Source organism: Gouania willdenowi, chromosome 1 (genome assembly GCF_900634775.1).
Source record: "Gouania willdenowi chromosome 1, fGouWil2.1, whole genome shotgun sequence".
NCBI lineage: Eukaryota > Metazoa > Chordata > Actinopteri > Blenniiformes > Gobiesocidae > Gouania > Gouania willdenowi.
In genome coordinates this window covers 7,304,089-7,320,862 of record NC_041044.1, presented here as the reverse complement: position 1 = coordinate 7,320,862, position 16,774 = coordinate 7,304,089, and the positions used below count along the sequence as shown (strand labels likewise).

Here is a 16,774-nt window from a genome sequence, read left to right as displayed (position 1 = left end):
CAGAGCCGAACGATGGAGGATTCTCAGAACTTACCTGTGGCCCAGCCTGGGTCCAAAACCAGAGGGTCAGCCCAGCGAGGGTCGGTCCAGCCTGGATCCAAGCCTGCATCCGAGCCCGGAGGGTCGGATCAGCGAGGGTCTGTCCAGGGTGGAAACAAAACCGGAGGGTCGGCCCGGCCTGTGACCGAACCCTCGGGCTCGGCCCAGCCTGCGACCCGACCCTCGGGCTCGGCACAGCCTGCGACCCGACCCTCGGGCTCGGCCCAGCCTGCGACCCGACCCTCGGGTTCGGCCCAGCCTGCGACCCAACCCTCGGGCTCGGCCCAGCCAGCGACCAAACCCTCGGGTTCGGACCAGCCTGCGACCCGACCCTCGGGCTCGGCCCAGCCAGCGCCCAGACCCTCGGGTTCGGCCCAGCCAGCGACCCGACCCTCGGGTTCGGCCCAGCCTGCGACCCGACCCTCGGGTTCGGCCCAGCCAGCGACCCGACCCTCGGGTTCGGCCCAGCCAGAGACCCAGCCTGCGACCCGAACCTCGGGTTCGGCCCAGCCAGAGACCAAACCCTCGGGTTCGGCCCAGCCTGCGACCCAACCCTCGGGCTCGGCCCAGCCAGCGACCCAACCCTCGGGTTCGGCCCATCCTGCGACCAAACCCTCGGGTTCGGCCCAGCCAGCAACCCAACCCTCGGGTTCGGCCCAGCCTGTGACCCAACCCTCGGGTTCGGCCCAGCAAGCGACCCAACCCTCGGGTTCGGCCCAGCCTGCGATCCAACCCTCGGGCTGACCCATACCTGAAATAAACAACAAAAAAAATGTTTAACGAACAGTGATATTTAAACATTTTTTTTTCATTACATTGTAAACATGAAGTTTTTAAAGCTCTTTTTTAACTGAAACATGTTTGCACCTTCCTTTAGACGTACATTTTGTTACGGCTGAATTTACGGTTGACCTCATTTAGAGACATGATTCATTGCTCTGGTTGAATGATGGAGTCCAGGAGAAGCATTGATGATTTTATATAAAAAAGTTTATTCTATTGCTAATTAAAAAAGGTACAAGATGGAACAAAGTGAAACAAAATTAGCGTCCGTCCAGGCGGACGTCCGAAGGAAGTGCCGCGCCCTCCCCAACAGTTTCAGCTTAAGGTTTTATACAGATAAGAAAAGGTCCCAACAGTGAGAGACAAAAGGGAGGGAGTCAGATGCCCAATATTGGAAAGATTTGAGGATGATGAAGATGTGTATGTTATGAGGAAGATGTGGCGCCACCCTTATCTCCATGATAGTGTGTGCTGCATGCGAGCAGAGATTCTGGCCTTGGCAGAGACTGTGCTGCACTGAGAATAATACGATCTGTACTGTTTAATCATGATTCAGCTGTTCGAAAGTGTAAAGAGTAATGGAGTCTTCATGTATTAAAACATGACAAATTGTACACATGAACATACATTTGACGATATGATGATGAATATAATAATTGACCATAACATTCCCCACTTTTGGTCGCATCAACGACCAAATCAAGAAACAAAATTATTATATTCCACCTTTGCTGTCTGTCAGGGTTAACCATTAGCATCGTTATTGTCATACATTGGATATATTCTTCTTTTGTGAGGCACGGATATAGATATATCAAGAAAAATGTGGAAATAAACCTTAAAAAAAACTTCATCATTATTATCAATGGCATGAATCATCAAAAATCATCCTTTATTGCAAAACAAAACAGAACAGAACAGAACAGAACAGAACAGAATAGAATAGAATAGAATAGAACAGAATAGAAGTTTTAGGGGTGTTAGGTTTAGTTAACTAACTAAATGAATAGTTAGTATGGCCAGGAAGGCAGAGACAGGTCAGAGGTCAGGATCTGAGAGCTTTTCAGATCCTAAAAGGTGCTGCTGCACAATCACACAATGGTTAGGTGTGGGTTAGTGAGCTTTTAGCCATGCTAGCTCTGTAGCCCATTCGCACGCGAGTGGGAAAATATGAGGCTTGAAAGAAAAGCAGGAAGTATTAATTCAATTTTCTTTTCCTGGAGTAAGAAGAAGCATAGCTGGAGTTGCAGTGATTATCTGTGGTACATCTACTTACCTGGTGAGAAGCAATTTGAGAACCACTGTTTACAAGGACATGCAAGTCGGACGGAGAAGGACATGCAAGTCAGACGGAGAAGTGTGGGGTGTGATTACATGTCTTCTCAAGATGAATACATACAATTGGGAGACATGGAGATGTGAGAAAGCTAAATGAGTTTAACCAAATAAATAAATAATGTTATTTATTTATTTAAATTGTTTGTTTTATTTTTTCTATCTCTTATTTGTGAAGGAGAAATCTTATTCTATCCTTTATTTATTCTGAATAATGTTAACACTCCACACCTAATTACATAGCCTAATTCTTTTATAGAGCTGAATTTGTCAGTTCATTTATTTCATTATTTTCCCTCATAATTATTATTTGAGATGTAATTTACTTAATTTTGAAGGTCAATTGGTGGCAAAAGTGTCTCCTATTCTGTGTCTGAACCAGAGTTTAGCGAGATTATTGGCCCTTTAAGGTTAGACAGAATTAAAGTTAAGTTGAGTCGAACAATCATATTGTCTTTTGCTCTCTGTATTTATCCCATTCGTAGGGGTGACGAGCCCCAGCACGGTTTGGAGAGCTTCCTGGAAGTTACTCAACTTTAAACTATCTCTTATTTCAATCAATTATCAAGAATTTCAGGAGGACCCTTTTTTAAATCTCAGGCGACCCAGATTGGGCCACCAACCCAATGTTGAGAACACTTAATTTTTCCCTTAAACGTGTCTAAACCTAGTGAAGGTGTTTATGGTCTTGCACGCTAAGTGCTGTTGGAACAAGAAGAAAATGGTTGGAGGGTTTTGGGGTATATTATTTTCCTATGATAAAATATAAATAAAAAATCAGAGGGACGTTGGCCCCTCCCTTCCCTTTTTTACATAAGAATACATTTGGATTCCTAAAACCATATGATAAATATCATTGGAAAATCACTTATCTGATCATTTTGGATGTGTCTCCGTTTTCCTCTCTCTTGTGTCCGCCTGCCTTTGTGTCCTCCAACCTCCTCGACCTCCTCCTCCTCAGCCATAAAGGTCAAAGCCAGGGTCAACTGTACGCTCCCTTTGGAAATTTGAAGATCTGTCCCCACTTTCGCAGTTGGATTGGAAGTCTCTGTAGTCTCTGGAATAGATATTATGTTAGAACATCCACAATATGTCATATTGTCACGTGTGTAGGAAGATGAGATGAGTTATTATTAATGGGTTATATAACTAAGAATATTAATTATGATTATTAATATTACTTCAAATTTGCGGGGTGCCACTCCTTTTAACAGGAGAAATATGTCTAAGTTTTTAGACTAAACTCATCAATGTGAAACCAGGGAAAAGTGAATTCTACCAGACATCTACACCATCATCACAGCTTTAATGAATCAGAGGAATCAAATATTATGTTTAACCTTTTATTCAAAAGTCAACAATTAACACAGTCAAAATATCAATTGAAATGGGATAATTAAATCATGATAAAATGCATTTCTAGGCTAATAAAAGTGAGGATTATATGTAATAAAGTGAAATCACTAATCTAGGAGGATGCTAGTCTACTAAATATTGAATAAAAATGCAGGATACATATTCAATAATAAGATCATAAAATCAAAGAATAAAATAAGGAGAGCTCATAACAAAGAGAGGAGGACGGACAAGGGGGAGACGAACAAACATGAATGAGATGTACTGTGTGTGCAGCATGTTGTTAATGCGTATAAGTTTGTAGTTATGGAAATATGTATGTGATCTATTGTGGATGAAGTTGCTGATGAAAGTTCATTCTTGTACCTTGGAGGTGAGGTCAGGCTGGACCTGGAGGTGCTGTTGAAGCAATGTAGCAGGATGTGCCACCGTTGATTCTGTTTCGGTTCCACAGAATTTAGCCCCTTCAGCCGATCCGGGCGGTTAGGCCTTCGCAGCTGGCTTAGATAATGGCTCTTGGCTAACCCCAAGGGTCGCGGGCCGGGCTTCCTTACGGCTGTTACGCACGTCACTGGGTGCGGAATTCGTCCGAACCAAGCAGCTGTTGATTACAAAATCTAACTGTTTCAACTAAAAATAAAAATGAAATGAAAGGAAAGCTGGAACATGAGGGAACACGGGTGAGCATGAACGCCCGCGTCCAAAACTATAGTTTCTGGTCGCGCGTCTTTTTTTAAAGGACGTTTGGTGACGCCTTTTGGAGGAGGCGTCTGGGTGGATCCTTCTGTGATCATGTCGGTGATTGGTCAATGTCTCTGCTTTCAGCTTGTGGGTGTGTCTTGGGTGTGTATGAGTGTGAGACAGAGACAGACGACAGGGGATGATTCTAAACATAAAAGAATGCCTAATAATTAATTCCACATATTTCAAAACATCTTTTCAACATCATATCCTGAAATATCATGTATTACGAAAGAGTTTGATACCAAACACGACTGGGAAATAGCCTCGAATCACTTTAGGATCTAATTAATGCATTTTACCTGTAATTACTCATAGACATAAATATCAAAAATCATGTTATGCCTCCTCTTAACTATATGGTTGCCGTAGATACCTCAAACTAACGTTTGTGATGTTTTCTGGTATTTTTAAGCACTTTTGAATGATAAACACTTTAAAATAGCATTCTGTTGGTTATTGCATTACATGAAACGAGTGTGATCGAACAGACAATATTTGCAATTTCAATTTCTGTATGAATCATTCCAATAATGTTTTCATTTGTAACTTTTCAGTCCAGCACATGTCCTTTGTTCTCATTTGAGCGGGAGAACTGGGATAATTCCATCGTCCTGTGTAACCATTGGTTTGGGTTCGGGAGGTGACAATATCTGCAGGGGGTCAAAGGGGTCATTGGGACAGTTCTTTGATGTTACAGCATCCAGAGGTATCTGTTTGAAAAAGGGGGAAGGAGAGGGATGTTCTTCTTTTGATTGTAATGTAGCAGGGAGATGATAACAGGAGACAACTGGTCTGGGATCCTTCTATCTTTTTGTTCGGCAGGAAGGGGAGAAGGCCCCCCTTGGGGCACGTTTGCATTTCACAGCAAGAGGTAGACTCTCTGACTCCACGGACTGGTGAAGCCGGTGTTCTAAGTCAGGTCAACTTGGGGGTTTAGTTCCCTACACGTGTCTATTTCAATCTATTTCCCCTTTGCTTCCCCGTTATAGTTATGGACAATACTTCCCTTTAATTCTCATCCTTCATCATAAGAGCAGTGACCAGGCATGGCGGCGAAGGGGTAGGATCGGAGTCGAGAAGGCGGTGGCTTTGTCTGTTAGGAAACACTCAGAAACAGAAAGAGAGGAAAACATTAAGACTTAAATGAATAATTTAAAATATCTCTTTTCTTTAGTTGGATCTGATTCGTCTCCTTTGAGTATACAGCCAGCGACCTGTATTTTGGAAAAAGCTACACAATAACGACAACTAAAACGAAGACATAGACAAGTGCACACCACAACGAGTATACACATATAACAACAAAAAAACATGGACACTGAACATGTAAGGTCAGTCAAGGTCAAAGCCAGTCATTCCACTGAAAGTGGTATCATATATAAAAACGTCGTTTGGTGTTTTTTAAACACCCAGAAAAAACCCTTTAAAACCTGGTAAACTTTTTAGAAGGCCCAAGGCCTAAAACCATAGTTCTTTTAACAAGCAGCAGTGTTTTCTGAACACCCCACTACATAATTGGCAAAAACAGGGAGAAGATCTAGTGCATCAAAACCCAGGAGGAAAGGAAGGTGAAACAGAGGAACATGTGTAGTCAAACAGCCATTCATCGGTCAATCACTCAATGACACGTCCACGGCACATTCGCACTCACAACGCGGTTCTCTCAGGCATACGTAACGTGTCATCATTCAGTCATTCATACACCGCACACGTTCATGCCTCAATTTTCACGTCCATGCATTCACAAGGTTTTGCTGCAGTGTCTAAGTGGAATATAGGTCTCATCTAACCCACCAACGGCGATAGCCAGTCCACCTCCTCTCTCGGGGTCAATGAGCTCTTATTGCCCCCCCATGCTTGGCAACCTTTTAGTGTTAATTAATTGCTTTTTTACTGGTATCATCTGATTACTAAGAGGTACGCTCCTTTTTACTTCCGCCCTGGCGGAGTCTACACTTAGAGTATTGTCCCTTGCAGTACTGACAGTCTACTAGCTGCTGATCAGGCAGCAATCGCACAGCCGTGCACAATAACCAAACTCAACCCCGGTACCCAACCTGGGGGAAACTCAACCGCTGTCCATCTCCAGAAATGTAAAAAAGAATCTCTGAATCAGCAGGAAACTCAACCACCGCTCTTGAAAAATAAGAGTTTGGGAATAACTCAACCACCATAAACTCCAGAAGTCTAGGAAAAAACCTCTGAATCAGCAGGAAACTCAACCTCCACTCTTGAAGAATAAGAGTTTGGGAATAACTCAACCACCATAAACTCCAGAAGTCTAAGAAAAAAAACCTCTGAATCGGCAGGAAACTCAACCTCGGTCTGCAACCTGAGGGAAACTCAACTGTCAGGACTTTCTGGGCACCTCTAAGATTGAACGGAGTACGCAACCTCTAATAACCCTCACTCTAAGGGAACGTAGAAATTTGTTCAGAACGGTATTCGGTTACCAAGCATGTATCAAATCAGGTGGACCGCTATCCCCCAAAGAGCGCTTTCCCTAGCAAGGTTTATCCTTTTTCTGCACATTAAACCAGGACTTCTTGTTTGAAAAGTAATTGCCTATGTACTCATAGCAACTAATGGGACATTTTTTCTCAGGAAAAATTTGGTACCCCCCCTACTGTCGAGTGACTTTGGGCCGGCCAGACAGTCCGACGCGGTAAGGGGGAGGCGCGCAAAATGAAAACAATGAATGTTGAACTAGGCTGTCTGTCGCAAGCAGCTTCAAAAAGGGTAAGGTACAGATTGTTTACGAGGGTATCGGTCAAAAAATGTCAAAATGTAAACTTGGTTGAGGCTGCAGTCCTCAATCTCTGTCTCAATTTTCCTGAAATTGAGTAAAAACAAAAGAGAAAAAGAAGAATCGTTCAGAAATAACAAAGGAGAAAAACGTGTGAGCTCAAAAAAAAATCATGGCCAATAAAATAATAAAAAATTAAAACTTCAGCTCCAAAAGCTGAGGCAACAGAGGACTCTTTCTTCAGCGGATGTAACCATATCTTGCATTGTGGGGGCCTCCCCTCAATCAAGAAAATAAATGAAAGAAAAGCAAACAAGAACAACCTTATCAGTAACACTATTTTCTTCCCCTTTGTTTGTTCTTTTCTCATAAAGGCAAAAGCAGTGTAAATAAATGAGCAACATAATGAATAAAGGCAAAGATAAATGATGGGCACACATGGTATCATGTGGCAAACAGAAGGGTTCTGTGTGAAGTTCTGGTGGTCCTGTGTTTCTCATAGTTATGAATGTGGGTGTGTGACTGTATGTCTGGTCTGTCTGCGTGTGAGAGAATAAATGAAAACAAAATAATCTAGTGCAGTCAGAAGATAGAGGGGTTAGTATTGTGCGAAGGAGAAGCTTGTTGGCTATTTGCTAGTTGTCCCCCTCCATGCCAAAGTTCAAGGCTAAAGTGATTTAGCACTACCACCAAAGGCTGTGGTGGACTTCTTGTGGCTTGGTATCCTTGTGGCTTTTGAAACAGTGTCTTTTTTGGTGAAGATATTCCATCAGACGTGTGACCAGTCTGCAGTTGCTGCCCATCGTTCAGGCAGTAGTCGTGGCGTTTAACTCGCAACTCATTGGTGGGGGAGTGTCGAATCACTCCGACGCCCACAGGTTCTCAGTCTTTGATGATGGGGCAGGATGTGTTAATCCCAGCCCATTCATAGACGATGAAGAGTTGACTTGGGACTGAGCGAGTTATTTCAGCATTGCTTTGCTGAATGGGAGTTGAGTCCTTGAGTCCTGAAAGGTCACAGACCTTTGACTGTCCATTTCCTTCTGATGCTTGGTCCTTTGAATGATGTTGACATTTCATTAGCGTAAGAGTTGAAGGTGATTTCATTCTTTCATTGAAGATGTCGTTTCTTCAGGGGGGCAACCACAAAGCCAACAATAGAATAATAATAAAAAAATGATAATGATGATAACAGTAATATTAAAAAAAATAAAATGAAATACTGTATTCATCTGTGTGTGTGTGTCTTTACTTTCCCTCTCTTGGGATGGGTGTGGCTGTGCGTGTGCGTGTGCGCCCGTGCGCGTGCTTCCCTCTCTCTCTTGTGTGTGTGTGTGTGTGTGTGTGTGTGTGTGTGTGTGTGTGTGTGTGTGTGTGTGTGTGTGTGTGTGTGTGTGTGTGTGTGTGTGACTCTGCGAGAGAAAAAACCAAGGCGCACAGAAGCCAAAAAGCTGACACTCGTCCAAATGAAAGCATTAAAGCCAAACACCCAAAGGGAAAAATCTGATTCACGTTTAAACAAAATAAAAACAAAGATAAAAAAATAAGTAAAACTCACTGAAGCATGATCTGAGTTCACATCATACCAAGATTGTATATGCGTATGCATATATTATTTGTTTATTGGATTCTTCATCTGTTTGATTCACAGAAACACAATTTAGGTTAGGTTCGGGGTTTTAATCTATTTTGCTTTCGGTACAGAGGTGAACTCAGATCATGGCACCGCTGGGATGTTTTGGAAACTTTGGTTGCCCGTCTATCTATGGTCAGGACCTCACAGGCTGTCTGTGGGTGTCCGAACAAAACAAAGTAAATAATGACCAGCAAAATATCCGAGCCCGAAGAAAACCAGAGGGAACCTACAGCATTAAAAAACAAAGAACCTCAACCATTTGAGCCCTTCTCATGGCACAGTTCACTGCATCAAAACACAGAACAGCTGAGGATCAAAATCAAAGCTCAAAGCTGAAAATCAATACAATGCTTGACTGGTTCCAAAAAAAAAATCAACACAGAGCGAATATATATATATGTAAATGAAAATTTACATATATATATATATATATTTATAAAGGCAGCTTTACCTTGGTCCGAATTGGTGTTTGAGGTTCAACCGATGGTTCGTGATCCAGTCTCTGTCCGAGGGGTGGACAGAAGATGGTCCTTGTTCGTCGACGCCAATTGTTACGGCTGAATTTACGGTTGACCTCATTTGGAGACATGATTTATTGCTCTGGTTGAATGATGGAGTCCAGGAGAAGCATTGATGATTTTATATAAAAAAAAGTTTATTCTAAACTAAGAAAAAAGGTACAAGATGGAAACAAAAATGGTGAACCCCTGGCCAGGCGATCCAAAGACAGAGTGACGAGACACAATATTAAAGCCACGTATATCTCCCCTTAGTTCCCCCCTCCCTCCTCCCCCCGAGAGATAGGGATAGAGACAGGGAGAAGGAGGGAGGGCAGGAGATGGAATGAGAGACAGTTTACTCCTCGAGTCAAAACAGTTCGCTCCCCGTTATCTGATTGCTATGGAAACGGAGGTGTGTGCGAACTATGTGTTTGTGTGAATGAATAAATGTGTATGGGGTGTGCTATGTGAGTGTGTGTGTCTGTCCTTGTGGTTGTTTTGGAACTTTGGACAGGCTGTTCTGACCCAGAGTGAAGACAAGTTAAAGTTGAAGACATGAGAAATCACACAATGAAAAGTTACACCCCAAGGCTTAAGGATTAAAATATATAAGTAATTATATTATTTAGCATAACTAATTATTCTGCCCCAACACATCTTATAGTTATTACAACATTATTTATTTTAATTTTTTTTTAGATTTTTGTGCTGGAATAGCTCAATTAGGAGAGCTATAGACTAAAGATCAAAGGCTCCCTGGTCAGATCCTGGGCTGCGGCAGATGTATGAATTTGTTTGGGTATATTGTTGTGGAATTATGTTGATGACTCAGCAATAGTAAAATACATTACCACCACCGGTCACCAAGCGCAAGGTCACTGATGCAAGCTAAGGTACCACTTAAGTTATCTAGCCAGTGTGTTGAGATAGCATTTTGACAAAAGTAAAATGCATTAGCAAGCTTTAGTAACCAAGCTCACTGAAGCAATCCAGCCAGTGAGTTGAGTTGCATTTCGTCTGAGTTCTTAAAAATTACTCATGACACAGTGAATAATCAATTTGTGTTGTGCCATCTTATAGTTATTACAACATTATTTTAAAAAATTTTTTTTTTTGCATTTTTTTTAGATTTTTGAGCTGGAATAGCTCTGTTGGGAGAGCTTTAGACTAAAGATCAAAGGCTCCCTGGTTAGATCCTGGGCTACGGCAGATGTATGAATTTGTTTGGGTATATTGTTATGGAATTCTTTTGATGACTCAGAAAAAAGTAAAATAAACTAGCCACCACCGGTCAACAAGCTCAAGGTCACTGATGCTAGCCAAGGAACCACTGAAGCAATCTAGCCAGTGAGTAGCGTTTCGCCTGAGTTCTTAAAATTTACTCATGACACGGTGAATAATCTAATTGTGGTGTGCCATCTTATAGTTATTACAACATTTTTTTTTTAAATTTTTTTTTTTGCATTTTTTTTAGATTTTTTTGCTGGAATAGCTCTGTTGGGAGAGCTTTAGACTAAAGATCAAAGGCTCCCTGGTTAGATCCTGGGCTACGGCAGATGAATGAAATTGTTTGGGTATATTGTTATGGAATTCTTTTGATGACTCAGAAAAAAGTAAAATAAATTAGCCACCACTGGTCAACAAGCTCAAGGTCACTGATGCAAGCTAAGGTACCACTCAAGTTATCTAGCCAGTGTGTTGAGATAGCATTTTGTCTGAGTTTTCAAAAATTACTTATGACACGGTGACTCAACTCTCTGATGTGTCCCTTTTCTCAGTTTAATAAAATATATTTTTTCAAACATTTCTACCATCCGTTTGTGCCGGAATAGCTCAGTTGGGAGAGCGTTAGACTGAAGATCTAAAGGTCCCTGGTTCGATCCCGGGTTGCGGCAGATATGCCATCGTTTTCTGCAAAAGAGTTGTGCTGATGACTCAGCAAAAGTAAAATGCATTAGCTACCACCGGTCAACAAGCTCAAGGTCACTGATGCTAGCCAAGGAACCACTGAAGCAATCTAGCCAGTGAGTTGCGTTTCGTCTGAGTTCTTAAAAATTACTCATGACACGGTGAATAATCTATTTGTGGTGTGCAATCTTATAGTTATTACAACATTATTTATTGATTTATTTTTGGATTTTTTTTTTTTTAGATTTTTGTGCTGGAATAGCTCTGTTGGGAGAGCTTTAGACTAAAGATCAAAGGCTCCCTGGTTAGATCCTGGGCTACGGCAGATGTATGAATTTGTTTGGGTATATTGTTATGGAATTCTTTTGATGACTCAGAAAAAAGTAAAATAAATTAGCCACCACCGGTCAACAAGCTCAAGGTCACTGATGCAAGCTAAGGTACCACTCAAGTTATCTAGCCAGTGTGTTGAGATAGCATTTTGTCTGAGTTTTCAAAAATTACTTATGACACGGTGACTCAACTCTCTGATGTGTCCCTTTTCACAGTTTAATAAAACATTTTTTTTCAAACATTTCTACTGGCCGTTTGTGCCGGAATAGCTCAGTTGGGAGAGCGTTAGACTGAAGATATAAAGGTCCCTGGTTCGATCCCGGGTTGCGGCAGATATGCCATCGTTTTCTGCAAAAGAGTTGTGCTGATGACTCAGCAAAAGTAAAACGCATTAGCTACCACCGGTCAACAAGCTCAAGGTCACTGATGCTAGCCAAGGAACCACTGAAGCAATCTAGCCAGTGAGTTGCGTTTCGCCTGAGTTCTTAAAATTTACTCATGACACGGTGAATAATCTAATTGTGGTGTGCCATCTTATAGTTATTACAACATTTTTTATTTTATTTTTTTAATTTTTTTTTAGATTTTTGTGCTGGAATAGCTCAATTAGGAGAGCTTTAGACTAAAGATCAAAGGCTCCCTGGTTAGATCCTGGGCTGCGGCAGATGTATGAATTTGTTTGGGTATATTGTTATGGAATTCTGTTGATGACTCATGTTACGGCAGAATTTACGGTTGACCTCATTTAGTGACATGATTCATTGCTCTGGTTGAATGATGGAATCCAGGAGAAGCATTGATGATTTTATATAAAAAGTTTATTCTATTGCTAAGTAAAAAGGTACAAGATGGAACAAAGTGAAACAAAATTAGCGTCCGTCCAGGCGGACGTCCGAAGGAAGTGCCGCGCCCCGCTCCAACAGTTTCAAAGCTTAAGCTTTTTATACAGATAAGAAAAGGTCCCAACAGTGAGAGACAAAAGGGAGGGAGTCAGATGCCCATAGTGGAAATGTTGGAGGATGATGAAGATGTTATGAGAAGGTTTGGCTCCAGTCTTTATCTGTCTTGATAAGTGTGTGCGTCAGTGTATGTCTGCATGTGAGCAGAGATTCTGGCCTTGGCAGAGACTGTGCTGCACTGAGAATAATACGATCTGTACTGTTTAATCAGATGTTCAAAAGTGTAATGAGTAATGGAGTCGTCATGTATTAAAACATGACAAATTGTATACATGAACATACATTTGACGATATGATGATGAATATAATAATTGACCATAACATTCCCCACTTTTGGTCGCATCAACGACCAAATCAAGAAACAAAATTATTATATTCCACCTTTGCTGTCTGTCAGGGTTAACCATTAGCATCGTTATTGTCATACATTGGATATATTCTTCTTTTGTGAGGCCTGGATATAGATATATCAAGAAAAATGTGGAAATAAACCTTAAAAAAAACTTCATCATTATTATCAATGGCATGAATCATCAAAAATCATCCTTTATTACATCTAGATAAGCAAAAATCATCATTTGCATCAAGGACATCACTCGTCTTCATCGGCTGAGTTCAGTGGTAACTGGGGTAACCAATAGCCATGGTTAGAATCACTGCACTTGATTGGCGGCATCATGAGTGAAGAACCTTGAGTATTTTCCTCAATCGTAGCAGAAGGGTTTATGACTGTATTCCTGCAGCTAGGTGTGAGGTTGTCCTCCCTCAACCTAGCTATGAGCATTTGGTGTGGCTTATAAACAAAGCTAGGCCCTTGTTCTAGAGCGTTTTCTTGTGTGTGTCTCAGTGGCCTTGTCGGTTCCCCCTTCATTGTTCGGTCAGCCTCCGTCTCAGCATCAGCTGGTGTCGGCAATCATCTTGGATCCATGTTGCCTGCTCCGCGACCTTCACTGCCGTGTGGGTCGTTCGTTTCCGGTCGGCGTTGTAGATGATTGGTTGTTGTCTGAGGAAGGGTAGTCTCCACACACCTGGCAACCTCTCTTGGGATCGGAAGGTACCTGAACAGAAGAGGGGGAAAAACACCGAAACAGAACTCTTGGGATTGGCTGGTACCTGAACACAGGCGCGATCCCACTACTGAGGCTTTAGCTGGTACCTGGTACCTGGTAGGCTTTAGCTGGTACCTGGACAGAAAAAAAGGGGGGGGGGAAAAACAAAACAGAACAAAACAAAACAAAATAAAATAAAACGAAATGAAATAAAATAAAATAAAATAAAATAAAATAAAATAGAATAAAATAGAATAGAATAGAATAGAATAGAATAGAATAGAATAGAAGTTTAGGGGTGTTAGGTTTAGTTAACTAACTAAATGAATAGTTAGTATGGCCAGGAAGGCAGAGACAGGTCAGAGGTCAGGATCTGAGAGCTTTTCAGATCCTAAAAGGTGCTGCTGCACAATCACACAATGGTTAGGTGTGGGTTAGTGAGCTTTTAGCCATGCTAGCTCTGTAGCCCATTCGCACGCGAGTGGGAAAATATGAGGCTGAAAGAAAAGCAGGAAGTATTAATTCAATTTTCTTTTCCTGGAGTAAGAAGAAGCATAGCTGGAGTTGCAGTGATTATCTGTGGTACATCTACTTACCTGGTGAGAAGCAATTTTAGAACCACTGTTTACAAGGACATGCAAGTCGGACGGAGAAGGACATGCAAGTCAGACGGAGAAGTGTGGAGTGTGATTACATGTCTTCTCAAGATGAATACATACAATTGGGAGACATGGAGATGTGAGAAGGCTAAATGAGTTTAACCAAATAAATAAATAATGTTATTTATTTATTTAAATTGTTTGTTTCATTTTTCGTTGCTATCTCTTATTTGTGAAGGAGAAATCTTATTCTATCCTTTATTTATTCTGAATAGTGTTAACACTCCACACCTATTCACATAGCCTAATTCTTTTATAGAGCTGAATTTGTCAGTTCATTTATTTCATTCATTTCCCTCATAATTATTATTTGAGATGTAATTTACTTAATTTTGAAGGTCAATTGGTGGCAAAAGTGTCTCCTATTCTGTGTCTGAACCAGAGTTTAGCAAGATTATTGGCCCTTTAAGGTTAGACAGAATTAAAGTTAAGTTGAGTCGAACAATCATATTGTCTTTTGCTCTCTGTATTTATCCCATTCGTAGGGGTGACGAGCCCCAGCACGGTTTGGAGAGCTTCCTTAAATGCTTGGAAGTTACTTAACTTTAAACTATCTCTTATTTCAATCAATTATCAAGAATTTCAGGAGGACCCTTTTTAAATCTCAGGCGACCCAGATTGGGCCACCAACCCAATGTTGAGAACACTTAATTTTTCCCTTAAACGTGTCTAAACCCAGTGAAGGTGTTTTATGGTCTTGCACGCTAAGTGCTGTTGGAACAAGAAGAAAATGGTTGGAGGGTTTTGGGGTATATTATTTTCCTATGATAAAATATAAATCAAAAATCAGAGGGACGTTGGCCCCTCCCTTCCCTTTTTTACATAAGAATACATTTGGATTCTTAAAACCATATGATAAATATCATTGGAAAATCACTTATCTGATCATTTTGGATGTGTCTCCGTTTTCCTCTCTCTTGTGTCCGCCTGCCTTTGTGCCCTCCAACCTCCTCGACCTCCTTCTCCTCAGCCATAAAGGTCAAAGCCAGGGTCAACTGTACGCTCCTTTTGGAAATTTGAAGATCTGTCCCCACTTTTGCAGTTGGATTGGAAGTCGCTGTAGTCTCTGGAATAGATATTATGTTAGAACATCCACAATATGTCATATTGTCACGTGTCTATTTCAATCTATTTCCCCTTTGCTTCCCAGTTACAGTTATGGACAATACTTCCCTTTAATTCTCATCCTTCATCATAAGAAGCAGTGACCAGGCATGGCGGCGAAGAGGAAGGATCGGAGTCGAGAAGGCGGTGGCATTCTGTTAGGAAACACTCAGAAACAGAAAGAGAGGAAACCATTAAGACTTAACTGGATAATTTAAAATATCTCTTTTCTTTAGTTGGATCTGATTCGTCTCCTTACAGCGACCTGTATTTTGGAAAAAGCTACATAATAACAACAACTAAGACGAAGACGTAGACAAGTGCACACCACAACGAGTATACACATATAACAACAAAAAACATGGACACTGAACATGAACAGTAAGGTCAGTCAAGGTCAAAGCCAGTCATTCCACTGAAAGTGGTATCATATATAAAAACGTCGTTTGGTGTTTTTAAACACCCAGAAAAAACCCTTTAAAACCTGGTAAACTTTTTAGAAGGCCCAAGGCCTAAAACCATAGTTCTTTTAACAAGCAGCAGTGTTTTCTGAACACCCCACTACATAATTGGCAAAAACAGGGAGAAGATCTAGTGCATCAAAACCCAGGAGGAAAGGAAGGTGAAACAGAGGAACATGTGTAGTCAAACAGCCATTCATCGGTCAATCACTCAATGACACGTCCACGGCACATTCGCACTCACAACGCTCTCAGGCATACGTAACGTGTCATCATTCAGTCATTCATACACCGCACACGTTCATGCCTCAATTTTCACGTCCATGCATTCACAAGGTTTTGCTGCATAGTGTCTAAGTAGAATATAGGTCTCATCTAACCCACCAGCGGCGATAGCCAGTCCACCTCGTCTCTCGGGGTCAATGAGCTCTTATTGCCCCCCCATGCTTGGCAACCTTTTAGTGTTAATTAATTGCTTTTCACTGGTATCATCTGATTACTAAGAGGTACGCTCCTTTTTACTTCCGCCTTTGCGGAGTCTTAGATTATCGCCCGTGGTACTGACAGTCTGCTCATCTGCTGATCAGGCAGGAATAGCACAGCCGTGTCTAACTCAACAAACTCAACCGCGGTACCAAACCGCGGGAAATTCACCCGCCGTCCGTCTCCAGAAATGTAAAAAAGAATCTCTGAATCAGCAGGGCTCAACCACCGCTCTTGAAAATAAGAGTTTGGGAGAATAATTCACAACAGTACCAAACTGAAGGAAAACACAACCTCCGGTACCAAACCTGAAGGAAACTCACCCGCCGTCCGTCTCCAAAGATATAAAAAGAATCTCTGAATCAGCGGGGCTCAACCACCGCTCTTGAAAATAAGAGTTTGGGAGATAATTCACAACAGTACCAAATTGAAGGAAAACATCGCACAACTGTCAGGACTTTTATTGGGCACCTCTAAGATTGGACGGAGCACGCAACCTCTAATAACCCTCACTCTAAGGGAACGTAGAAATTTGTTCAGAACGGTATTCGGTTACCAAGCATGTATCAAATCAGGTGGACTGCTATCCCCCGAAGAGTGCTTTCCCTAGCAAGGTTTATCCTTTTTCTGCACATTAAACCAGGACTTCTTGTTTGAAAAGTAATTGCCTATGTACTCA

General features: G+C 41.6%; 2 non-coding genes across 2 annotated transcripts; both read left to right on the top strand.

Moving 5' to 3' along the window:
• Positions 1 to 10,961: 10,961 nt before the first annotated feature.
• trnaf-gaa (transfer RNA phenylalanine (anticodon GAA)) lies at positions 10,962 to 11,034 on the top strand. The gene has a single exon. It is a non-coding gene; the product is annotated as a tRNA-Phe (tRNA).
• A 605-nt stretch (positions 11,035 to 11,639) lies between these two features.
• On the top strand, positions 11,640 to 11,712 carry trnaf-gaa (transfer RNA phenylalanine (anticodon GAA)). Its single transcript has one exon. It is a non-coding gene; the product is annotated as a tRNA-Phe (tRNA).
• Positions 11,713 to 16,774: the final 5,062 nt, after the last annotated feature.